The sequence below is a fragment of the Heloderma suspectum genome, chromosome 1, assembly GCF_057233095.1.
Source record: "Heloderma suspectum isolate Gila_16-S chromosome 1, 16-S_ref, whole genome shotgun sequence".
NCBI lineage: Eukaryota > Metazoa > Chordata > Lepidosauria > Squamata > Helodermatidae > Heloderma > Heloderma suspectum.
The window spans coordinates 109,556,876-109,584,428 of NC_139458.1; positions in this window are offsets into that span (position 1 = coordinate 109,556,876).

Here is a 27,553-nt window from a genome sequence, read left to right on the forward strand (position 1 = left end):
AACATTTTAGCTGGCAAGATCATCCACTGTTTCTTTTGTTCAGCTTAGTGAATGCAATTGGTTCCACTGAACTCATGGGGCTGCAGCCATTCTAAATGTTCTTGGTGGGAGAAAAAAAGTTATGCTTATTTAATATTTTAAGGACAGAACGGTAGGGGAGATTCATGTGGTTAATCAGTGCTCCTGGGTTTTGCTACTGTTCTGTTATCTTTACATGCCTCATGCTGGTTCTCAGAACTTTAGGGGATGTAAAAATTGATTGGCTATCACCACTTTAAAGAAAAGAAAGAAAAAGAAAGAAAGAAAGAAAGAAAGAAAACTCAGATACCTCACAGTGGGAAAGAAAGACATCCATGTCTTTCTCTTTCTTAAAACAATTTTTTCTGCTTGCAGACTTGGGGATCACCGTTGGAGTACAGGGGAAAATTAACCTTGTTAAATACGTTGGAAAATATGCTGATATGTACTCCATTTTTTTAAAAAAAAGAAACGCAACATTTTATACATCTCTGAGCTTTCTTAGCCTCTACTGTGTAGCAAGTTTTGTTTTGTTCACTCTGCTCATTTATTGTAAGCTGAGCTAAAAAAAATGCAAAATATTATGTGCCAGTGTAAGTTCTGTAAATTGTGGTAAACATTTTGCATACTTTTCCAAAGGGGGGAAAAATCTAACTCCATCAATGAGTGGATGACAGACCGAAAGACAATCTCCAAAACACAGATGGAACAGATTAAATCCAGTAAAAACCAGCAGGAAAGAAAATATGTTTATGTACAAAACCAGGATACGCATGGCAGGTATTATCTGGAATTATGGTTTGTATTTGCAAGTTCGCGGGTCAATGGGGAACTCTTGAAATCTCTTTTTTTTCTTCTTCTTGTGGGCTGGTCCACATATACTATTAGTGTTGTTCTTGCAACTAATTTTGGTTGTGTTGTCCTTTTCACAGCTTTTCAAAAGTGTTTTGTTGATGATTGCATTTTTGTTTTCTTGCATAATATAACAATTTGGCTAAAAAGGTGTTAGATTTTGCCCCTGATGAAAAGCATCCAATTCAACATGTGTAGAGCACCTAAATCCTAGGGTTGGCAGAGAATTTCTCCCCGAAACTGCGGGGGGCCGAGCGCTAACGTGTTCAGCCCCCCGAACAAGTTTCAGGGAGAAATTCTCCGCCCCCCCACCCCCCCTGGGACGGGACTTACCTTTCCCGAATGTCCCTCCCGGCGGTGGGTCCCGGCGGCGGTTCGTCGGGTCTTCGTCAGGGGCGGGGGCAGCAGCCGATCTTTCGACCGGCTGCCGCCGCCATTCCAATAAAACTAAAAAAAACCCAATGCCCCCATGATAGGCTACGTGATGATTAACGTAGCCGATCACGGCTAGATTTGCAAAGTCAGCCGTTATAGGCTACGTAAATCGTCACGTAGCCTATCATGGGTGACTTAAAAAAAAAAAAAAAGCACGTACGGCTAATCGCGGCCCCCATAGGGAGCCGCCATTCACGTTCCTTACTTGGTCGCTGTAGTCTACGTAAAGATTACGTAGACTACGGCGAAAATAAGGGCAACACTATTTGCATTGCCCTTATTTTCGCCGTAGTCTACGTAAAGATTTTTTTTTTTAAATCACCCGTGATAGGCTACGTGACGGTTTACGTAGCCCATCACGGCTGACTTTGCAGATCTAGCCGTGATAGGCTACGTTAATCATCACGTAGCCTATCACGGGTGCGTTTTTTGTTTTTTGTTTTACTTTTTAGTTCGCGGCCGGGCGAGGTGAAGCGCCTCCTCCCCGGCCTGAACTTCGGGGGGAGAGCAGCGAAGCGCCTCCCCCCCACCGCGAAAAGCTGCAAGACCAGGTAAGTGACTTTCGTGCACCCCTACTAAATCCCCTAATAAATAATTGACAAACCCCTACTCATTTATCCACCCATACAACATTGAGTCATCATCATTATCATCATGATTTTAATTTGTATGATGCTTTCCCACAAAATGTGCCCAAAGCAGCTCACAAGTCAAGATCAATAAAGCAAATTGCCAATGTTTCAAGGAAGCATGATGGCAAATTCAATTTCCCTGATATTTGTTGGGAGGCAAATTCTGCAAAACATGGCCCCTACAGGAAATTCCTGACTTGTGTTGCTGATAACTTCCTCCTACAGAAAGTGGAGGAACGAACTAGAGGATTGGCTATCCTTGACTTAATCCTAACCAACAGAGATGAGTAGGGGTGTCAGAGAATTTCTCGCCGAAACTTCGGGGGGCCGAGTGCCAACGTATTCGGCCCCCCGAAGTAGTTTCAGGGAGAAATTCTCCCCCCGCCCCTCCCCCGGGATGGGACTTACCTTTCCCGAATGTCGCTCCCGGTGGCGGGTCGCAGCAGTGGTTCGGCAGGGCTTCGACAGGGGCGGGGGCGGCAGCCGGTCTTTCAACCGGCTGCCATCGCCGCCATTCCAAGAAAAGTAAAAAAAAAACAAAAACGCCCCCGTGATAGGCTACATGACGATTAACGTAGCCTATCACGGCTAGATTTGCAAAGTCAGCCGTGATAGGCTACGTAAATCGTCACGTAGCCTATCACGGGTGACTTAAAAAAAAAAAAAAAAGCACGTACGGCTAATGGCGGCCCCCATAGGGAGCCGCCATTCACGTTCCTTATTTGGTCTCTGTAGTCTACGTAAAGATTACGTAGACTATGGCGAAAATAAGGGCAACTATTTGCGTTGCCCTTATTTTCGCCGTAGTCTATGTAAATCTTTATGTAGATTACAGCGACCAAATAAGGAACGCGAATGGCGGCTCCCTATGGGGGCCGCCATTTGCGTACGTGGTGTTGTTGTTTTTTTAAGTCACCCGTGATAGGCTACGTGACGATTAACGTAGCCTATCACGGCTGACTTTGCAGATCTAGCCGTGATAGGCTACGTAAATCGTTATGTAGCCTATCACGGGGCGTTTTTTGTTTTTTTTACTTTTCTGTTGAAGTTTGCGGCCGGGGAGACGGGGCGCTTCTCCCCGGCCTGAATTTCGGCCGGGGGCGAGGCGGGAAGCCTCCCCCCGGCCTGAATTTCAGCTGGGCGAGGTGGGAAGACACCCCCCGCTCGCATGAACTTCGGGGGGAGAAGCGAAGAGCCTCCACCCCCCCACCGCGAAAAAAGCTGCGGGACCAGGTAAGTCCCTTTCGTACATCCCTATGACTTAGTGGATAAAGTAGCAGTTACAGGAACTCTGGGGCAAAGTGACCATGTTATACTTGAGTTCTTGGTTCTAAAGGAAGTAAAAGCCGAATGTAGCCAAACGTCTACCCTGGATTTTAGGAAAGCCAATTTTAATAAACTCAGAACAATGATAAATAAGGTCCCATGGCAAATGACTCTAATGAGAAAAGGATCCAAGATAGGTGAGAGTTTTTTAAACAGGAAATTCTCAAGGCACGATTACAAACAATTCCAAGAAGAAGAAAAGGTGGAAGACAACAATGTGGCTTCACAAAAAGCTTAGGGATGACCTGAAAACAAAAAAAAAGGACACATACAGGAAGTGGAATGAAGGCCAAACTACAAAGGAAGAGTACAGGCAGATAGCACAGAATTGCAGGTACGATGTCAGGAAGGCTAAAGCTGAGAACAAGCTGAGGTTAGTTAGAGATGCTAAAAGCAACAAAAAGGTGTTTTTTCCCCAGATACATGCATAGTAAAAGACAGTGGGAAAAAATTGTGGTTCAGCTATTCAATAAGGATGGCAAAATGATAACAGATGACAGGGAAAAGGCAAAAGTGCTCAATTCCTACTTTGGCTCAGTCTTCTCCCAAAAGAGGGTCTATGAGGGCCCCCTGGCAAAGGTGAAGTACAGGTTGAAGGGGAAGGATTGGAGCTTGAGATTGATAGGCATATGGTCAAGGAACACCTAATTACTTTGAATGAGTTCAGATCTCCAGGGCCAGATGAACTGCATCCTAGAGTCATAAAGGAACTGGCAGAAGAAGTCTCAGAACCGCTGTCTATTCTCTTTGAGAAATCATGGAGGATGGGGGAAGTGCCAGATGACTGGAGGAGGGCTAATGTTGTCCCTATCTTCAAAAAGGGCAAAAAGGAGGAACCTGGGCACTACAGACCAGTCAGTCTGACATCAATCCCTGGGAAAATTCTGGAGCAGATAATAAAGCAATCCATCTGGAAGCACCTTGAAAACAATGCCGTGATTACTCAAAGCCAACATGGATTTGTCAAGAACAAATCCTGCCAGACTTAACTGATCTCATTTTTTGATCAGATAACCTCCCTTGTGGACTGTGGGAATGCTGTGGACATCATGTACCTCCGTTCCAGCAAACCTTTTGACAAAGTGCCCCATGATTAGGGTTGTTGGAGAATTCCATCACAGACTCCAGTCCAAAGAATCCAGCCCCCCGGAGTCCGTGGAGGAACGGTCTCCCCCCCCCCGCCACGCCTCGGAATCCCCCCGGGATGGATCCTACCTGGCAGTAAATATGTAAATATATATATATATATATATATATATATATATATATATATCGTGGCTGCTACGCCATTTGTGTCCCTGGCAAGCCGTGATAGGCTATATAAGTATCTATGTAGCCTATCATGGCTAACGCAGGGACACCATTTGCGTCCCCGTCTTTTGCCATGATAGGCTATGTAAATATATACAAAGCCTATCACAGCTAATGCAGGGACGCAAATGGCGTAGTGGCTGCCATTTGCATCTCTGTGGTAGCCACGATAGGCTACATATATATTTACATAGCCTATCATGGCGAAAGACAGGGACGCAAATGGTGTAGCGGCCGCCATTTGCATCCCTGCCTTTTGCCGTGATAGGCTACATAAATATATACGTAGCCTATCATGGTTATGGCATGGACGCAAATGATGGGTGCTACAGCGGCCGCCATGTGCAGCTGCAGCCCAGCGGCCGACAGAGGTCTGGCTGCTGGCAGCCCCGGCTGGCGGCTCTGCAGAGTCACCACGGAGCCAGCTGGGGGGGGGTTCCGGGGAGGGGATGGAGCGCCTCCCCCCACACCTGGCCCCACCAGAACCAGGTAAGTGTTTCATACACCCCTACCCATGATATTCTGATGAGCAAACTAGCTCAAAGTGGGCTAGATGAAACAACGATCCGGTGGATCCACAGTTGGCTACAGAATTGGACTCAAAGAGTGCTTATCAATGGGACCTTCTCAAACTGGGGAGAGGTAATGAGTGGGGTACCACAGCGCTCAGTCCTGGGCCCAGTGCTCTTCAACATTTTTATTAATGACTTGGATGAAGAGGTACAGGGAATGCTGATCGAATTTGCACATGACACAAAATTGGGTGGTATACCTGATAACCTGGAAGACAGAAACAAAATTCAAAGTGATCTTGATAAGCTGGAGTGCTGGACTGAATAAAATGTAATAGGAATAAATGCCAAGTTCTGCACCTAGGAAAAAGAAACCAAATGAACAGTTACAAGATGGGGGATACTTGGCTCAACAATACTGCAAGGAAGAAGGATCTTGGAACTGTTGTAGATCATAAGTTGAATATGAGCCAACAATGTGATGTGGCTGCGAAAAAGGCAAAAGCTATTTTGGGCTGCATTAATAGAAGCACAGCTTCCAAATCATGTGAAGTACTAGTTCCCCTCTACTCAGCATTGATTAGGCCTCATCTGGAGTACTGTGTCCAGTTCTGGGCACCACACTTTAAGAAGGATGCAGACAAACTGGAGGGGGTTCAGAGGAGGGCAACAAAGATGATCAGGGGACTGGAAACAAAGCCCTATGAAGAGAGACTGAAAGAACTGGGGATGTTTAGCCTTGAGAAGAGAAGACTGAGGGGAGATATGATCGTGCTCTTCAAGTACTAGAAAGGTTGTCACAGAGCGGAAGGCCAGGATCTCTTCTCGATCATCCCAGGGTTCAGGACACAGAATAATGGGCTCAAGTTACAGGAAGCCAGATTCTGGCTGAACATCACAAAAAACTTCCTAAGATCAAGATGGTGTACCATTTTTTTTACCATGGTGAACTATATTCCAAATATTTTGGAAACGAATATTGTCTTTAGCTCAAAGAATATTAAAGACTACTGTAGAATTAAAGCCAGAAACTTTTTTATTGGGACTAACAGATAAACACATAAAAGAGAAGGGGGGGTACCCTCTTTCTCTACATGGCAACGGCTGCAAGGTTATTGCATGCACAAAAGTGGAAGAATGAAACAATACCAACCGTGAGCGAGTCGATCATGAAAATGATGGAGCTGGCAGAGATGGCAAAACTTACTATTAAATAATATACTATTATTAAAGAAGTATCAATAACTAAATTTATGTTAGATTGGAAACCTTTTACAGAATTTTTACAAGAAATAGAGAAAAATGATATCTATGTATGTGGATTTTGAACTTTGAGATGGTTGGTTCTCTTTTTTGTTGTTAAAAATTAGGAGAGAAATGAGATAATGTCTGTGAACTCAATGTATGATATACAACTAAGGTAAGAAGTAGAGAATAATAATAAGCATTTGTTGTGTAAGGGGAGCCAAAGGTAGATATCTTACAATCTTAAGTGATATTTTAGTGTATGTGTATTGTGAGAGGAGATGGGTTAAAGAAGACGCAGACAACAAGCTTGGGTTGAAAATTGGGCCACATTTTTTGAAATACCTGCAAAGGGGTAACTAGGACGGGCATCTAACTGTGTCAGTGGCTAGCTGGCACTTCTTGGGCGAAAACACACCCAGCCTGAGGGGCGGCGGTGATCTCGCCATCCCTCCGGACTGCCCCTTCTGGGGTAGGTAGACCTTCCGGTGTCACCCCTGACCTGGTGCTGCACAACACCTGGGTGAGTGAGTAGGGTTGGTCTCCCAGGCAACCCTTATCCCCCCGCCGAGCCACACAACCTGTTCAGGGGGCCTCAGGTGTCACCTGTCACCATAAGGTGCCTCTGCATGCACATCATCCCTACTTTCCTGTTTTTGCCTGTCCTAGCCGCCACAGGAGTCACAAGGCTAGAGCTTGTGAAACTCCCCCCACCTGCGCAGAAGAACTTCCTGCAGGCCCCTTTGCAGATCAGACAGAAATATGTTATTCACTACATGAGACAGGCAGACACCGTCCTGACTGTAACGCTTCCTCCATGTCCACAGAATTTCCTGGCGGGTGGTACATCCATCACCTCATTCGCATAGGCCCTAAGCCATTTCTCTGTGCACTTTCCGACATGCCCTGCCACTGGCAACATCATTCCATGCCTTTCCATTGATCCTGGGAGCCGTGAGGGCTGCAATAGGCTACTTCCGGCCAGGTATGCCGGACCACCTGCACCTCAACCAAGGCCTGTTCGATCAAGTAAGGCTTCGCCTGGCTTACAGCCGAAGTCATTCCTTTCAATGTGCAGCACCTGGACCTGCGGAGGAAGACTGACAAACTTTGGTGGAACATGGTGAGGAGGGGACTCCCACCGTATGCCTCGTCTGTGAAGCCACTGGAACTTAATGTGTCGGGGTGACTGAAGCTGAAGTCTGAAGATGACATACAAGCCCTTTGTGCAGCTCAAGAAGTCATAACGTGCCCATGTAAGAACACCCGTACCGGCGGTGTACTACAAGTCTGCTGGTCTAAGGAATAAGCATGTTAGGGCAAGCAAAGCGAAAATTGTGTCAGGAAGAAGCAGACAACTTGTGAACGCAGGCCGGAACGCTGTGAAGTCCCATTTTTAAATTGCCATAATGTGCCTGTGAGAGAAACCTCCAGTGGCTACTATGGAGACTGCTTCAATGTAACAACAATGGGTTCAGAATTGCAAATTACTTAGGCCTAGTGGGGTAGAGCTAATGTAGAAACTGTCCAAATTGCCCTTATGTCAACAGTAAGCCGTTGAAGTGATCAAATGGAGGCCCCTCCTCAGACCCGCGGCATTGCCTAAAACCCATAAGGTGTCGACGAGGCATAACCCATTGACTTGCGTTTGGCCATGGGCCACTGCCGTGCCCTTGCCATACCGATCAGTTTGATCACCAAATGCGTAAGAGGGTTACATTGGGCCACACCTGAACCTTTAAGTATATCAAGGCCCGCCGGAACAAGTTGGACTTGGGAGCCCAGACGAACCCTGAATTCCTAAGGGGGGGGCTTGAAGAAGGCCGTTAAGGCTGCTGCGTGGAACAGGGGAACGTCTTACTGGAAAGGGCAGATGGAGGGCCATCACCCCCAGAGCCCAAAGAGGGTATCAGGGAAAGAGAGAGGGTGGCTAAATTTACTAAAACAGGTGACATCTGTGCCCAACCCTATATTGCACGCCGGACCCTAAAATCTGACATGGAGTCAGTGAATCCCAGCGTTGTGGGCCGAAAGGCTAAATGGCCAGCTTGCGACTTATGGTCCCAGATAGTCTGTTGTTCCTTAAGGAGGTGCAAAATTGTGGCCAATGATCTATAGGTAAGGGTCATGAACCCTATCGCTGAAGCTTTGCCTAATGCGTGGCACACCCTACCTGTTCTGTCGCAGGCAGCTCCTGTACTGGGAGTTATGGAATACAGGATGGCATGCCTGGCTTCAGACTCCCAGTCTCCCATAGTACTGAAAGGATGGGATCTGGGAATGGGCACCTGCGGGACTAAGGCCCGGAAATCATTGACCTGATTTTGTGACAATCATGAACAAGTGGGTTTGCCTAACCTGGCACATGGCAGACCCAGAACCAGATGTTGTAACACCGACACTGGAGCACGAACACACTGACACATGACATGACCCTCCAATTTCAGGAGGACGGGGAATGAATAACGTGGCCATGATGTCATACCGAAGGGGGGGGGGTTACTGGCTTGGCTGAGGTCATCCAAAATGTGCTTGGCGGCGGCAGCCTCCACTCTACAGGCCACTACCCACAGCATGATCAGACCTGCCCTATGAGCCTGAAACCCACCAGGGTAGCGGCAGAACAGCAAATAGCGTTGCCCTTATTTTCGCTGTAGTCTACGTAAATCTTTACGTAGACTACTGGGACCAAATAAGGAACGCAAATGGTGGCGCCCATGGGCGCCGCCATTTGCATACGCGCTTTTTTTTTTCCCAAAGTCACCCGTGATAGGCTACGTAACGATTAACGTAGCCTATCATGGCTGACTTTGGCAATCTAGCTGTGATAGGCTACGTTAATCGTTACGTAGCCTATCACGGGTGTGTGTGTGTGTGTGTGTTTACTTTTGTATTTTGCGGCCGGGGAGATGGGGCGCTTCTCCCCGGCCTGAATTTCGGCTGGGTGAGGCGGGGCGCCTCCCCCCCGGCCTGAATTTCGGCCGGGCGAGGCGGGGCGCCTCCCCCCCGGCCTGATCTTCGGGGGGAGAACCGAAGTGCCTCCACCCCAATGCGAAGCAAGCTGCGGGACCAGGTAAGTCCCTTTCGTACATCCCTAACAGTCATCTCACTCATATCTGGGGCAGCGACGTCCAGGTCCCCGGGAGCAAGGGAGACGATGCCGCTTGCAGTGCTACTGACGGAGATGCTCCAGGAGGGCAGACCACCTCCAGCTGTGGTGTGCCGCCTGGGCGAAACCACAAGGAGGAGGATGTTGCTTGGATCACTGCTGATGGAGATGCCGCAGGAAGGTGGACTACCTGCAGCGGTGGTGTGTTGCCATGGTGAGCATTCGAAGGCGAGGTGGAGGCCTCAGTGGCGTCCAGGTGCACTGCAATGGAAAGCAATTGTGAACATTGCTTCTGTTGTCATGTCTGTTTGGGGTGGACTGCCGTGGCTTTACATGGGCACAGTCGGGGGAAGGGGAGGTGATCCCGGGAGTACATTCAGCTGTTTCCAGACGCGTGAGAATGGAAGCTGAGACTGGGCCCACAACGTTGGTTTGACTCAGAATCGTGCCTATGTAGAGGCCATTTTGTGGAGGTGTCGCAGGGCTTTACCTGTACTACTGCCCCATCCCCTCTTTGGGCATGATATTGTTAGAAAGAGGGGGATCCCATACAGCAACCCAGGGAGCCGCTTGAATGAGGAAGTTAATTTATGGAATCATAGGGTTGGAAGGGGTCTACAAGACCATCGAGTCCAACCCCCAGCTTGATGCAGAAAGCCTGATTCCCATGTGGTCTCCCATCCAAGTAGTAACCAGGGCTGACCCTGCCAGTTTCCGAGATCAGAAGAGATTGGGAGCATCCAGCCCTTAGAGACACGGGAGGAAAAGGCCAGCATGGGGTGCAAAAACCTCAGGTCTGGGGGCTAAATCCTGCCCTTTGGGGTTCCTCAGAAGGCCAAGCCCCCCCTCTTCCCAGGATCCACCTCCTTTCCCCGAGGCATTTGTTCATTTCGTTTAACCCATTTTTTTCCCCTTTCTTTCTTCCCCCTCCCCCCACTGTGGAAATAAAGGTGGCAACACATGGCTGCCAGGCAGACTCCCCTCCAGAAAGGAAAGGTTCCTCTTGTGCACGCGCCGGGACATTACTGACCCCTAGGGGGACGCCAACAGTGCAGGCATGTTCATGGCTGACTGAAGTGGGGTGGTCTGCCATTCCCTCCCCAGTTGTGACTACCTTTCCCCCAGCAAGCTGGGTGCTCAATTTATCAGCCTCAGAAGGCTGGGTTGACCCGAGCTGGCTAACCAAGACCCGGCTTCCGCTGGGATTAAACTCAGGTCGTGGGAACAGTCTTGGGTGCAATACAGCCACCTACCACTCTGCACCACACAAGGCTCATTAAGGGGGGGGGGGCGCCAGCCTGCAATTGCCCTCCCCCAACCAGACCAAACCTGTGGGCCAAGAGGCCCAAAGAAACCTGGCAGAGGTGGTGGAAGCCCCAAGAGAAGGCCCAGGGGCAACAAACGAGGACAGGCCCAGCGGTTCCCATGCTGCAGGCAGCAGCGCATCCAGCAAGCAGCCTGCCCACTGAGGAAGGCCACCTACAGCCATGATGCCGGCCGCTGTGCCACTGCGTATAAGGAAGGAGGGTGCCGCCGCTGCAAGTGCAGGGTCCCACGCAGGACAGAAAGTGCCGGTGACAACAGGCACCGTGCCCGAGCGCGCATCGCCGCCACACCCGCTGGCGAGCAAGAAGCGGGGGAGGCAGGCGCGCTGCTGCCGTAAGCGCCGGCGTCCTCCAGGGCCGGCAAACGCTGGCAGCAACAGGCGGCGCACACGAACGCGCGACGCCGCGATGAATGCCAGCAGTCCCGCCGGCACGGCAAGCCTCAGCCACGAGGGGTGGCACATGAGGAAGCGCGCCCGCCGCGAGTGCTGGCAACTCCGGGGCCGCAGCGGCGTAAGCCGCAACTGCTGGACGAGGCGGAAGCAGAGAGGGGGCGGGCGCGCCATCACTGCAATCACCGGCGCCCCCGCAGAGAATGAGTGCTGGGAGAGCGAAGGGGGGCTGCCAAGGAGGGGGAGCGCCGGGTGCGGCAGGCGTACCAAGCCAATGGCGCCAGAGAAGCGAGGGAGGAGGCGAGGGAGGGGGCGGGAGCACTGCCCGCAAGCACCGGTACCCTCAAAGGGCAGCAAGTGCTGGCAGCTGCAGGGGCCATGCCCAAGCGCGAGCTGCCACCAACGCTAGCGCTCCCGCCGGTAGGGGAGGCGCCAGCCGCGAAGGAGTTGCACCCGAGCGCCCACCCCCACTGCAAGCGCCAGGGTGGAAGCGAGCCTGTTGGCAGAGATTCAGGCACATTGATTGCACGCCGAGACCAGGTGGCTGGTACGGGATGAAGTAGGGATGGCGGAGAATTTCTCCCCGAAACTTGGGGGGGCCAAGTGCCAACGTGTTCGGCCCCCCGAAGAAGTTTCGGGAAGAAATTCTCTGCACCCCCCCGCCCCCCGCACCCACCCCCGGGATGGGACTTACCTTTCCCGAATGTCCCTCCCGGCGGCGGGTCCCTGCGGTGGTTCGTCAGGTCTTCGTCGGGGCGGGGGCGGCAGCCAGTCTTTCGACCGGCTGCCGCCGCCACCATTCCAATAAAAGTAAAAAAAAAAACCACGCCCCCGTGATAGGCTACATGACGATTAATGTAGCCTATCACGGCTAGATTTGCAGTGTCTTTTTTGCAGACTTAAAAAAAAAAAAAAAAGCGCGTACGGCTAATGTTGGCCCCCATAGGGAGCCATCATTCACGTTCCTTATTTGGTCGCTGTAATCTACGTAAATCTTTACATAGACTACGGCGAAAATAACGGCCTGAACTTCGGGGAGAGAGCAGCGAAGCACCTCCCCCCCACCGCGAAAAGCTGCGAGACCAGGTAAGTGGCTTTCGTGCACTCCTAGGATGAAGTCTCGAGCAGGCAGGTGGTCTCCAGCAGGCGGGCGTCCCTCGTCGTTTCCCGGCGGAGCTATAGCTCTCTCTAGCTGCGTCGAGCCAGAGAGCTGAGATTGGGAGGGGGCTGAGTTTAAGGCAACTCAGCCTGTCCCTCCTTGCATGGTTGTGCCACTGGGGTGCACCAATCAGAGGCCCCTGCGTCTTGTCACCCCACCCGCCCGCAATGCCCCCCCCTTTTAGCCAGACAAGCTGGTGCCAGGGTTAGGGCATTTGTGTGTTTATGTTGTTGTTGTTGTTTAAAAAATAAAATTATTATATCAAAAGAAAAAACTTCCTGTTAGAGCAATACAACAATGGAACCAACTACCTAGGGAGGTAGTCGGCTCTCCCACACTGGAGGCATTCAAGACGAAGCTGGACAGCCACTTGTCAAGGATGCTCTGACTTGCATTCCTGCATTGAGCAGGGGTTGGACTCGATGGTCTTGTAGGTTCCTTCCAATCCTACTATTCTATGATTTTATGATTCTAATACAAAAACAAGAATGCATATCAATACATCAATTGCAATAACACATCATTACAGTAATAACAACCCCCCAAATCATTTCATAACACTAACATTATAACATTGTAAATGCATTACAAAATAGGCAATATCAACTATTAAAACATGATATCAACCATAATTATTTAACAGTGAAGCATAAGCAAACGGCAGTCATAGCAAAGTACTTCCAAAATAGTGTATACAACACTATTTTAGGTTTCTTGAAAGGGAGTTTGAGTTCCTATCACAAGCAGGGCAGGCTATACTTCAATTGACAGAGTGGGAAATAGGCTTCCAAATATATACCATCTATTTTTCCCTCATGATTGATACCTAATTGAGGAGGTATCGTTCAGACTCTGAGAAACTCCGTTGTTGTTTTCTTTGTGACAGAGACAATACAAAATGTTGTGAAAACAGCTCTGTGAAATATTAAGTGATTGATTTTCTGGCACAACGCTATTCCTGACACCTCGATGCACTGCAAAATTGCATAGATTAATTAAAAGGAGGTATGATATCAAACACAGTTTGAACAGAAGCAGCTGTTCTGCTTGAAAAGACCAGGAATCAGTATACTAAGAGCAAAGCATTGAGCGCAGACAGTCAATCTATTCTGTCAAAGGTCATTGGACTACAGGGCTATAATCACACATGCCAACACTGGTTATAGATTACCCTGTTAAAAAATGGAAGAGAGGTGATCCTCAAGGTAACATATTCAGTATGAAGTTGGCATTTTGAATTATGCTTGGAAGCTGATACACAGTTCATTGACCCCACAGTCACAGGTATATTTTAATGCTCTCCTGCCACTCCTGTGTAGTGATGGAAGTTTGTTACAGTACCGTGTACCGTTATTCTCTGCACCAGTGGTCCCCATCCAAGTCTGCAGTCATGAGCTACTAGATTCATGATGAGCTGATTATATGACATATTGCTGTCACCCCACAGTATTCTTTATACGATGTCCTGTGATTCACTTCCTACACTGGAACTTGAGTCCTCCATATCCTGATGCTGAGATATGTCCAACTTAGGGGATCCATTTAGGCATCGGCAAAAAACGATAGGATACAGATCACCCAAAGTGAGGCCAGAAAGGGACAAAGACTTGCACAAATTGGCCATGTTTTAATTTATAGGTATAGATACAAATTTGGAAATAATTACTATAATTTAATAGAAATGCAATACATCTCATCTTATTTATTTATCATATTCCTATACTGCCCAATAGCAAAAGCTCTCTGGGCAGTTCATGAGGATGTCATGAGAGCCTGTGGTGTGTGTGTGTGTGTGTGGAGTCCAACAGCCTCCCCCTCCTGGGCCCTGCTCACCAAACTGCAAGGTGCTTGCGGACCTGCTTGGCAAGCACCCCACAGCTCGGCGAGGGCCCAGCAGCTGCTCGCCTTCCTTAGCAGGCTGCCATTGTGCACAACAATGGTGGCTCAGGCATTCTGGGTAGGTAATTTTGTATACTTGGCAGATGTAAATGCCCCTTTTATGCAACATTACAGGTGTGAATGCTCCATTCCCGCCTGTAATGTTCTGTAAACGGGCCCTTAACGGCAGCCAAGTACACAACATTACCTACCCAGAATGCCTGAGCCGCCATTGTTGAGCACAATGGCATCTTCCTAGGGAAGATGGGCAGCCTCTTGGCTTCATCTGGCACTTGGTGGGCTGCGACAAAGCTTGTGTGGCACCACAAGAAGCGGTTTGGCGAGCATCCGACAAAGCTGGGCACGGATGAGTCGATCCATTCCTACCGGTTCACAACAATTAAAACCATAACATACAGGATGATAAAATACAATATAAACATTTAAACATTTAAAACTACAGTATACAAATAAAAATAATAACCAAATAGAACCATAGTGGGGAAGTGTGCCTGCTTGGCCTGCTGTCCAGGGACTCACTGTTGATGGGTAGGGATGTCGGAGAATCCCGCTGCAGACTCAAATGAAGCCAGTTTCCAAAGAATCCAATCTCCGGATTCCGTGGCGGAATAGCACCACTTACCTCCAGTTCCGGAGGATTTCGTGCGGAGCAGCTCTCCGGATCCCTAGCACAGGTGATACGGTAATGGCAGTTACCATTACTATATTGCTGGGAGAAATACAGCCTCAAATGGCATATTGGATGCCACTTGCGGCTGTAAAGCCCTGCGTTTAACCTAATTGCAGCCATTTATGGCTCTATTTAGGTAAAAAAAACCCAGCGCTTTACAGCCACAAGTAGCGTCCACTACACCATTTGCGGCTGTATTTCTCCCAGCAATATGGTAATGGCAGCGTATCGCCTGTGCTAGGGAGCCAGAGTGTGGCTCTGTGAAATCCTCCGGACGCGGAGCCGCTCTGGAGGATTTCAAGGGGCCAGGCACAGAGTGGCTGGCCCCTCTGCAACCCCCCGACCAGAAAATGGGGGGTTCGTACGACCCTATGATGGGTGACTTCAACAGTGAGTCCCTGCTGTTCTGCCTTCATGGTTCGTTATTTTTAAATTGGACTTCAACTAGACAGCCCACCAAAAGAGGATGCCATCAGTAAGATAGGACACATGACACAGATCAACCGTACAGTTGGGAAGGCCTATAAAGGTGGGAATTTCCCCAGTTATTACAGGATCTCCATTATCTGGAAGAATTACATAAAATGTTACAGGTTAGGGAAACCACGGTCCTGCATAATATGTTGGCAACCTATGGCTCAGGGACACCATCTCATATTCAAAGTCCACTGGGGTATGGTGGTCATGTATCATACTTTGCAGAAGACAGTCCATTGTTTGAAGATGTCTTGTGTTTGAAGGGCTGTCCCAGCTCAAGTATAGATGGGATGTGGGTGGCTGATGTCTCCTAGCTTTTCCCTGAATGAGAGCCCTTAGCCAACAAGACAGGACTTTCTTATTTCAGGCTACAGAACTGCTGCCTCATACGCTAATTTCCATTTCCATGTACCTACTCCCCCCCCCAAATCTTGCCTTACCTTTAACAGACCAGGTATATGCCCTATCATTCCAACCAAACTTCTGGCTCCCAGACTACCGCCAGGAACATTCCTCTCTCTCATCCTGACTCCCAACATGCTATTCCTTTGACTCTTCAGAAATGCTGCTTTTACCACAGCCAAAGTTCCGCTTCCTGTTGCCACCTGGCTGTTCCTCAGGAACTGAAGTTAGCAGCTGGCCACATTTATTCCACCTGTGTCAACATCTCTTCCAGCCAGCCCACAAACCTGATCATCTGGGTAGCCAAGCTCAGATGTGCAAGGACTTCATTCCATAAACACATTGTAACATTTTCTTGATTTTAATGTTTGCCTCTTTCTTTTGGTGTGTTCTGAAGAAGAGATACAGAAAATCAGGAAGTGCATACAGCAATTTGCTCCACAGTACAGAAACCAAAGAAAAAGTGCCATGTTACGGTGATTATGCTTTTCGTGAATTATGCAGATCACATTCCTGCTCTCTCATTTTTACCACACGGGTATCCTCTCATTAGGACATACGCTGAAAATGAGCGAGTCAGCAAGTGGCCCATCAGGGTGCATAACAAAAAGATGCAGAGATGGCAAAATTATTTCCTCTGTGTAAACTTACCGTCCCAATTGCTGGCAGCCTCGATTTATGCTGAACCCACATTCTGTACTCACAGCTCCTCTGCTCTTGCTCTCAGCACCATCCACAATGCTGACTTCTTTCCAGAGCACACGCACCACTGAAATGGAAGAAGGCACCACTCAGATAGGTGTGCTTGGTTATCAGCAATATTAGGCAGTTACTCCGTTGTGGCACTTCTTCCCTATGTCCTTGCTCCACCTTAGTAGAGCAAATGGAATCTTCCACTCCAGCAATTGGAATGGAAGATATGGCCATCTCTAATGAAAGCCTCCCCGCCCTGACCTGGTGCCCTTCAGATGTCTTGGACTACATTTCCCATCAGCCTCAGCTACCATGACCAATGATCCAGGATGATGGGAATGATAGCCACCAGGTTGTGGAAGCCAGCTCTAATGTCTTCAGATAGACTCCAAGGAACACAAGAAGCTACCTTATACTGAGTCAGTCCATTGGTCCATCTAGCTCAATATTTTTTCACACTAATTGGCAGCTACTGTTAGGGCTTCAGACAGTCTTTCTTGGCCCTGTCTGGAATGCTTGGGATTCAACCTGGGGTCTTTTGCATGGCAACCATGTGTTCCATCACTGAGCTACAGCTCATCCTAGGGATGGGCGGATTCCCTACCTGTTCCTCTGCTTGGGAATCTGCCCGCAGGGGGAGGCGATCCTTCCCTCCCCCTGGAATCCTCTCTGGCTGGCTCCGCTCCACGGTGGAGCTGCCAGCCGGCTCTGGAGTGTCAGTGATACGGCCGCCATTGCTGTATCGCTGGCTGGGCTGACTGACTCCGGATGCAAATGGGGTAGCAGACCTAGCCTATCGCGTGAAAAACCACAGATGCAAATGGCATCCACTATGCCATTGTGGCCGTAAAGCCCTTAGTTTAAACTAAATGAAGCCATTTACGGCTGCATTTAGCTTAATCTAATTGCTTTCTGGCTGCAAATGGTCTCTGCTATGCCACTTTCATCTGGAGTAAGCCAGCCCACCCAGTGATACGGCAATGGCGGCTGTATCGCTGGTGCTCTGGAGCAGGCTAGTGGGGAGGATCCGGCCAGGGAGGATTCCTCAGGGAGGTGGAGGTAAGCGATCCATTCTTCCATGGACTCCGGAGGCCAGATCCTTTTGAATCCAGCCTCACTGGGGTCCGTGGAGGAATTCTCCGCCATCCCTAGTTCATCCCCAAGCAAGGGATTCTCTGTAAGTAAAAACAATAGCATTCTGTTGGACAAACCCTAAATTTGATAGGTATACTTGGAGGGATAGAGGCCCAAATATTTTCCTTAAGTCCTCTTTCCATATTGCTTTTAAAGCATCATCAGCACCTGGTAAGAACCATGTACCCTCAGGAGTAGTGCTATGAAGTAAGAGGTAGGGGGAGCCATTCATACAGAACTTCTTCCATACATAAGCCAGCTGATCTCAAGGGCAATGGCTCAGCCATCGCTCTCCAAAATTACAGACATTCCCAAACACGAGCGAGGCCTATGTCAATTAGAAAGCATGTCAATCTGCTGCTAGGAATGGGTGACACCCTGCCAAAATCCGGTTGAGGGGGGGCGGGGTCTGCCATGGGGAAATCCAGGCTGCTTGGGCTGGATGCCCACCAGATTTCGCGGGGCACTGTTCTGGTTTTTAAAAGGCAAGATCTGCAAATGGCAACTGCCATTCACGGACTGTGGGAAAATTATGGCCATAACTTGCATATTTTACAGTGTTTGCGGCTGTAAAGCACTTACATCTATGTAAATTGCAGCCACAAAAGCACTTGTATGGCTGCAATAAACAAACAAACAAACATGCACCAAAGGGAAGCCAGTACTCCCATCCAGTCTGTTCCACCATCCAAGAGATATGCACACACACACACACGCACACACACACTGTGTTTATTCCAGTCTGACAGCACCCCTCCTTATTAGGGGGAGAAACCCAGGTGAGTAGTGACATGGCACAACAAAGTCTTCTGTAAAATAGACTAGGTGCAGCCTTTCCCCTTTGAAAGCACCATGGGCCCTATGGGGAGAAGAGAAGCAGTTGTACAATCTCTGTGTGTTGAGTTCAACCCAGCTCACAAGATCCCCAGCCAGAAGCCAAGGCAATGCAAGGTTCGTCAATCCTCTAGGGAGCATCATGGAACTGCACGTTACATAATATGACTCCTACGGAAAAAGCAAGAGTGGAGCTGTTTCCATACTAGCTATTTAGTTCAGAATTCTATTTCTTGTTCACTCAAAGATCCTGGACAAGGCTGTTCCCAACCCATTGCATACCAGAGTTTTCAGGGATTTAATCTTGCTTTTTTCCAGACCTGATTTGGGGTGGCTCTTCTGTGTTGGACTGGAATTCAAGCACTGGCCTATCCAATGCGCGCTAGCAAAGTGCTGCTTATCTGCCTTCCACTCCCTTCCTCCAGCCAGTGGGAGCACAGCTCTGAGGAGTGGGAGGCATGAGAGTTTTGTTTTATTCTGCAGCATTGCACTGCTTCCCTGGAGCTTACCACCAAGCTAATTGGTCTAGGATCTCCCTTCCATTCTTTCCTCATCAATATTTCAAAGTAGAGTTGGGAACAGCTTAGTATGTTGCCTGTATAATAAAGTCCGTGTGTGTGTGTATGTGTGTGTGTGTGTGTGTGTGTGTGTGTTAGGGATGTACGGACTGTGTAAAATCCGCTCTGTCTATGTTTTGCAGATTGTCAGGTGCCTTTTGTTCCATTGTCCACCCACAGACGGGGGCAAATATTTATTTCCATCATTTGGAAAAATACGTAAATAATTACGTAACTATTTACATAAGTATGTACATAATTTGCCTTAGTATGCAACATTTAGCAAATTGTCCCCCATTCCATTTGGTGTTTCCTCAGTAGAAACTTATTCGGTGTTTCCTCAGTAGAAAATACAGTATTTTCTATGAATTTATATGTGTAAATATGCGAAAGTAAAAAAAAAAATCATTAAAGTCCACGGACTTCGCGCGGCCTGAGGGGGTCGCTCTGCAGCGGATTCTTCAGGTCGGATTCTCAGAAATCCAAGCTCATTTTAGTCTGTTGCGAATTTCTCCAGCATCCAGTGTGTGTGTGTGTGTGTGTGTGTGTGTGATAGCATTTCAGTACCACTGGAATAGATTTTTTTCCTGTTTTTGTAAAAACATTTTCTGTACATTTCTGTGTGAACAATTCTTTTTTTTTTTTTTTACAAGGCCTTACCGAGGTCCTTTTGATCCCAGGAGTAAATTATATCCTAGCTAATTAGTTGTGTTCCAAGCTGGCTTTATCTTGGCACAGGAGTTGACACTCTCACTGTGTAATCATGCAACACTGATATCTTATTTGTAGGCTATTGTGGTATATTAGATGTTTCCATTATTTACTAAGAGACCAGCATTTCAAATAGACATATTTTTGGTTTCTGTTTAGCATTCCCTTCTGTTAGGAATCCAGTATTTTACCTATGCATCTCTTCAGTTTTCCCCTCTAAGGCTTCCTGATATCCAAATGAGGAATTAAAGTTAGTATTGTGGGGTTCAATGCACCCCAATAGTGTTGGACTACATTTTTATATGTGATACCAATAATATAGATTTGTTCATGTTACACCGGGGTCATTTTGAAAGCAATCATTAACTTTATTTCCAACTAGGACATTGAAGGGGGATGTTGGACTCCACATCAGATTGATACTGCCAAAAAAGAAAAGAAAAGAAAAGAAAGTGTATGATGTTTACATTAAGCCTTAAGCACCACACCAGCCATTTCACCATGGATGGCGTGCCCAATATCCCTTTGAAATAATTTTAGATGAATGTGTCCATTTTGTGGTTGTAATTTCTGCTGTTTTTTAAAGGCATGCATAGCTGTTACATAGTGCATATAGTGGTTTGCGTTGACTTTGTTACAGAGGGCTTTTTCCTATAAGACATCTGCACTCCTTTGCTTTGTAAGCTTCAATTTCATTATATCACCTTCCTATAATGTATTTGATGCACAGAATTGCACCCATTGTATTTTATGGGTGGCACATGCATCCTGATCCTATACATGTTTGTTCAGAAGTAAGTAAGCATTGTATTCGGTGGGGCACAAGACTGCAGCCTTAGGTGAGGCACTTGTAGTCCTTCATTGGTCCCTCCTGTCCTATTCAGTTGAGCATAAAGGAGCGAAAAGGGTGTGTGAGACAACTGCAAACCGACTATGTAGCTGCTATAGCTCCTCGGTGATTTTGGCTACTGCTTGGGCAGTATAACTACATATATAACTATATAACTACACATGGTTGACCCACTGTAATGTTCTAGTCTACTGACATTTTTCTTTCGGCAACCTAGAGCAGACTTTCCTGCTATTTATTCAGGCAAACGGAGCTGGACTAGTACATCAAACCCTTTCTCTCCCCATTGCCAACCGTAAATGGGCCCTGAATGTGCATATGGGACTACATTGCTAAATTGTGGCCCGTATGTTCCATCAGCACAGCAGGTCTTATAGAAATGTATTATACACTTATTTGTGGGTCATGGGATTAAACGTTTGATCAGGTGGCAAAGAGATGAGTCTCTTCTTTCTACCTTTACTCTGCAAAGCCACACTATAGCATTTTCATTTCAAATGCACGTCTCCACTTCATAAGAGCCTGAGAGTACATTTTCTATGTCTAATGAAGCCGTACTCCATTGAACTAGCTATTAAAATAGCTAAGACCAAATGTGTCAAGTTTTCTTATTAGGCCAGATTTATAGAAGGGCTTATTCATTCCTGTGCTACTTCTACATTTAGTTTCATTTAATAGCAGCAGAGTATTCAAAATGTTAATGAGTTTAGGTCAGGGTGCGGTTCCTATGTTGATCCCATAAAATGAGAGTAAGCAAAAAAAAAAAAAGAAAAAAGAATCACTTAGGGCGCAATCCTATGCATGTTTAGACAGCAATGAGTCCTACAACTCCCAGCATGCCCCAGCCAGCTTCTGTAGGACTTATTGCTGTCTAAACATGCATAGGATTGCACCCTTACTTGCCCCCCTCCCAGCAAGTCCTTGAGGGTGCCAAATCTCTGAAGAGTGCACGTAGACCCTCTGCCCACAAGGGCTTCCCATTGAAATTAATAGGAAGAGATAGCTTCACAGATAGAAAGATACGAGCATGGAACTTCCTGTTCCATTGAAATGAGTGGGAAAATGTGTTCACAGGATCTCGCATCACAGTGCAAATGGAGCTATGGATCAGGGGCTCTCTCTTATATCGGACTAATATGGTAGGAAGGCAGAAGCAGAGCAAAAAAAAAAAAAAGGATATTTATACCAGGTATTTGAGATGGGGGCCAGATCATGTCAGTGGGTGTTGCCATGCCCTGCTGATGTCAGTGAGCATAGCCATGCCCACCTATTTTGTCTTTCTCAGCATGGAGAGTTCCATGCATGGAGAAAGGGACTTGGTAGGATCTGGGAAGAACAGCTGCTCCTCCCAGCACTGGATGAGTCCTTGGCTTTGTGAAGTGCATGCCACCACCATAGCAGCAGTGAGTTCCATGCAAACTGACTAGGGATGTACGAAAGTCACTTACCTTTTCGCAGCTTGGCTTCGCGGTGGGGGGGAGGTGCTTTGCTTCTCCCCCCGAAGTTCAGGCGAGGGGGGGGTGCCCCGCCTTGCCCGGCTGAAATTCAGGCCAGGGAGAAGCGCCCCGTCTCCCTGGCCGCGAAACAAAAAGTGAAAAAAAAACAAAACAAAACCCGTGATAGGCTACGTAATGATTAACGTAGCCTATCATGGCTAGATTTCCAAAGTCAGCCGTGATAGGCTACGTTAATCGTCACGTAGCCTATCACGGGTGACTTTGAGGGGGAAAAAAAAAGCGCGTACGCAAATGGCAGCGGCCCATGGGCACCGCCATTTGCGTTCCTTATTTTGGCACATTGCACTTATAGTAAAATAATAAAAATAGCGTTGCACTTATTTTCGCCGTAGTCTACGTAAATCTTTACTTAGACTAGACGTGCCAAAATAAGGAATGCAAATGGCGGCGCCCATGGGCTGCCACCATTTGTGTATGCACTTTTTTTTTTTTCCAAAGTCACCTGTGATAGGCTACGTGACGATTAACGTAGCCTATCACGGCTGACTTTGGAAATCTAGCCATGATAGGCTACGTTAATCATTACGTAGCCTATCACGGGGTTTTGTGTTTTTTTTACTTTATTTTGTAATGGCGGCGGCAGCAGCCGGTCGGAAGACCGGCCGCTGCCCCCGCCCCCGCTGAACTGCTGCTGAGCCGCCGCCAGGACCCGCCTCCGAGAGGGACATTCGCAGGAGGTAAGTCCCATCCCGGGGGGGCGGGGGGGCGGAGAATTTCACCGCCAATTTCGGGCAATGCATTCGGCCTCACCGAGATTCGTGGAGAAATTCTCAGAAATTCTCCGCCATCCCTAAAACTGACCCTGCTGGCTTCAGATCCTCCCCAGAGGGGCAGATAGCCAGATTGGGCCACCATCACCATTCATCAGCTTATCCAGCCACCACTTTGGCTGGGGACTGGCTTTGCTCACCCTGCACCTTCTTCCATTGAAGAAGATGCTGGTCAGGCCAGTCAATGCATCCTAGGTAAGTCCCTTGTTCTCTCTGATCTATAATTAGAGGTAACAGTGGGATTTCCCTGCATGCCTCTCACCCTCCCAAATGGGATAGGGAGTGGTAAACAGGGGAATCCCATTGTTATGTCCGATCTGTGACTGGAGATGACAAAGGGATCTCTCTCCCCAGCAATTGATATTTAGAGGCATGCTGGTGCAGTATATAGCCAGTGACTAGTAGCCACTGGTGGCCTCATCCTGCATTAACTTGTGAAACACCCTTTTAAAGCCATCCAATTCTATGGCCATTGCTGCATCTTATGGTACTCCTGCAAACCTGCCAATACCTCCCTCTTGCGCATGAATTGGCTACATTGGGTTGGCTACATAAGGCCACATAAGGCCTGCCACTCAAAGAACTGAGATATTGTGTGTGTGTGTGCGCGCGCGCGTGGGGGGGGTGTTACATAGCAAGCTGCTGTATAACATTAGTCTATCTAGCTCAGTATTGTATACACTGACTGGTGGCAGCTCTCTAAGGGCTGAAGCAGGAGTCCTTCTCAGTTTTTATCTGGAGTTGCTGAGGACTGAACCTGGAACTGTTTGCATGCAAAACATGTTTATTACCACTGAGCTACAGCACTATTATATACATACAGAAAACTGATTTTCTGTAGAAAGGAGAGCTTAGAGTAGTTGCTAGTGGCAACTGTGCTAATTAACAAATTGGAAGCAGTTTACGTGTCTGAGGCCAAGCAGTCTGTGGCCAAAGTGAGGGTGCAGCGGTGTAGAAGCTGTGTCACAGTGCTCCAGTGTGAAGGCAACCACAGAGCTGAGGTAGGCTCAGTCAGGATCATGAGAAAAACTGGAACTATAGAGGAACAGGACCCAAGACAAGGTAGACAGGAGCTGGAAGTAGGGCTGCCCAAGAGAAATACCTATTAGGAGTTATCGTACCAGCAAAGATCAAGTAGAGAGTTTGTACTAACAAAGATGTAGTAGAGCCTGAGAGGTTTTTATGATAGAACCAGAACCTTCCCTTCCTGATCATCAGCTGGGGAGGAGGGCTTTAAAAGAAAAGGTGCAAATACATTTTGAGTCAACCTAGATCCATGTTTGGGATGATCCTTGCAAATAGGGATATCTGTTGTCAGGAAGTCCACCTCTTTTTAGGCTCAAAAGAATTCCACAGCATGCCCAACTTGGCTTGCATTTGCGAGCTAAGTCATGTGTTTTTCTCAAATTCCGGGGACTTTTTATGTATTTTTTTTTATTTGTAGAAATAGACATTTGCACAAACCACTGCCGCAATTTGTGCAAATTATGCCAATTGCAGTTGCAATTTGTGCAAATGTTTATTTCTGCAAATTAAAAAAAAAATACAGAAAATCTGTCAGCTGGCCCGACTCACCGTGAGCTAGGTCAGGCCACCTGGCACAAGATGGAAGAGAGTCCAGGGGGCTGAGCTGAAGAAAGCTCATCAAGCTTCACCCCCCAACTGGATTCCTCCAACAACTCTAGGTGCAAATGCCAATTTCCCATTATTTTATGAGCAACCCCCCACCCCCACAATGTTATTATCATTGTCATTTGGGGCAAATAGTGGCCAGATCCATTGAAATAAAAGGATCCTTCTTTGGCAATGCAAATTGCAGGTGTGGGAGAGCAGCAATCTGGATTGGGACAGCAGTGAGGGCAAATGGTTAGAGCCCCCTATCCCTCCCAAGCCAGCATTCTGATCCAGATCATTCCCCTGTTGGAAAATAAAAGCAGATGGCGACGTCTTTAAAGAATGATTTGGTTTCGCCCTCACTCTTTGTGTGGGGTTGGGTCTTGGGTGATCATGTTCTTCCTCCAGATGTAATGCCAACAGCAGTATCCCGGCAGATGTATCCCGGAAAAAATCCAAAAGGTGCAATCCTATGCATGTTCAGACAGAGAAAAAATCCTACAACTCCCAGCATTCCCCAGCCAGCATGAGAGTTGTGCTTAGGGAGGAATTTCCAGTTGAAAGAAGAGACCCCGCCGTGAGCCTGGTATGTGTCTGCAGGTGTATATGTGTATAATTCACAAAACCACTCTTTTCAACCCAAATGAAGATGGTGCTGGAGGGCAGCCCTTCACTTTGCAGAATGCCAGCCTCCTAGTTAACTGAAAAAAACCCATCTTAAGAATAAAGCAAAAATCACAAAGGGCAGGGAGGCTGGTGGGTATCAGAGAGGTGTTCATAGGCACATTGGAGTTCATGGGTAACAGCCTGTTTTTTGTTGTTGTTGTTAGATAAGCTGCAGTCACATGGAGAGGGGATTCTAACTTTGGATGCAGTGCACAGGCTTACCTTTTCACTCTCCAGCCATGTAGCAACTGAAAATCACACTCTCCAAGCAGCTCACAGCCTTAAACAAGTTCCAACTGGCATTTGGCACTATTGAATTTAGTTCCCATTGAATCAGCCTCAGAATTATTATCTGAATGTGCAGTAACTCCACTATGTGCTTCTGATGAGAACCTTTATCAATGGACTGCCACTAGAAATATGTTCCATGTGGCCAATAAATTCAGACTCTCTTAGGTTCATCATGAGTGTTTGTCTTAAACCATCCAGCCCAAAATGGATCTAGTAATTGAGCTGTGGCTTAGATACTGCTGAGTGAAGAACATTTTTAATAAAAATGCCAATAACCTTGATGGGGGGAGGGAGTACACAGATAGCTACACTGAAGATAAAGGTCTTTGGATGGTGAGATGTAAATAGAAAGGTTAAACTGAATTTTTTGACACAGTCATTATGGCTGTCAGCCTTTTGGAACAATTGCTCTGAGGCACTCCAAATATACACTTGGATTTCACAAGTAGAAGTTCAGATCCACATGATGTCAGGGTTGGATTGGAGCCCAGAGATCCCCAAAGCAGTTCTGATTCTGAGGAAGAGATAGAAACCATGGGAGAGAAACCCGCACACTATTCAGAGGAGCAACCGGGGGAGAGCCCCTCCCGGTACACATTCCTGAGAGTGGTAGTGACCCTGGCAGGAAGAGGGAGGCACAACAGCAGTTTCTGGATGCTAGGCGCCGGTGTAGCATCAAGCGGGAAATGGCGGGTGCTCAGAGGAGGCGCTCAGCCCGCTTGGCGCGACAGCAGCAGCGGAACCCCGATGCCCCATGGGGAAAGGGTGGACTCTCTCCTCCTAGCTCATAAGTACAGAGGTTTCCTGCCTTCCCCTCCAAACGGAGATCAACTGATTCCTAAGGTTAGAACCCCTGAGTAGGCAGCTTTCTTATGTCTCATGTGTAGGATCAAGCAGTTAGCATCTGTAAGTGTCATTAGGTTGAATGGGAATAAAGCCTTGGAAAAGAGCCCTATTGTCTGCATGTTGATTCTGGCTACCTGAGGATTTCAGAAGACGGCAGGGGTGACCTTCCGACACATAGGATGTTTTACCCTCATGCAGTGGTTGTAAAAAAATATACACAAACATTGTAATACCTCAAACCATTTCCCAATGTATCCTGGGGTGGTAAAATGCCCTCCCCCAACAGATATGTGTCTGTGATGTCAGATGAGGTATATTTTAAACTCAAAATATTAGAAAATATATCATAAGGTGTCAAGGTAAAATTTGACACTTTACGATCGGCGGGGAGTTCGCAGACCCACTTGGTGGGCACCCCACAGCTTGGCGAGTGCCTGGCAGTGAGCCACCATTGTGCACAACAGTGGCAGCTTAGGTGCTTCGGGGTTGGTAATGCTGCATACTTGGTGGCCCTAAAGGCCCCATTTATGCAGCTTTAGGGGCTCACTAGGGAGGATGGGCAGCCCCGTGGCTTCGTTGGGCGCTTGCTGGGATATGACGAAGGTCATGCAGCGCTGCGAGCAGGGGTGGGTGGGAGGGAGCAGTGGCTCACGAGCACCTGACAAAGCTGGGCACAGGCGAGTCCATCCATCCCTAGTTGTAGCTCTACTTCTGTGTAAATTCTGTAATGTAAAGTGCACTTTTGTTACCTTGCTGTACTGGGTGATTAATTAAGGAATTCCCTTTGAAGCAGGCTGTCCAGCAAACATTGCTCTGCCAACACCAGCTCTACCCCGATTTGAAAGCAAGCAATTTTAAACTGCTATTTATGGCTCACTGTTAAAGAGATCATCAGAGAAATGAGAGAGGGCAGGGCTCTCTTTAATAGCATAGCAGCAAATGTATGCTCACCAAGCCCCGGGTTAGGCCATGCTTCCAGTGTTGTTAGACAGTCTCCCCTGTCTGCTATATCGAAGCTAGGGATGTCACAGGCAGCTGACTGGGTCTGGGAGTCTGTCTCCCCCCCTGCAACCCCCAGACTGCGCCTGCTGAGATGCTGTCCTCGCTCACCCCCTGCTCCCGCCCGCTTGCACCCTGCTCACATCCTCCAGGACTCACCGTGATCCTGTTCGATGAGCGCCTGCCATTTTCCCACCTTTGTTGTGTGCACAAAAGAGAAGTTTAAAAATGCACATGATGCCTCTAATAGTGCATATATTAAGCTTTCCCGGCCCCCAAGCTGCACATATTTAAATATGCACATTTT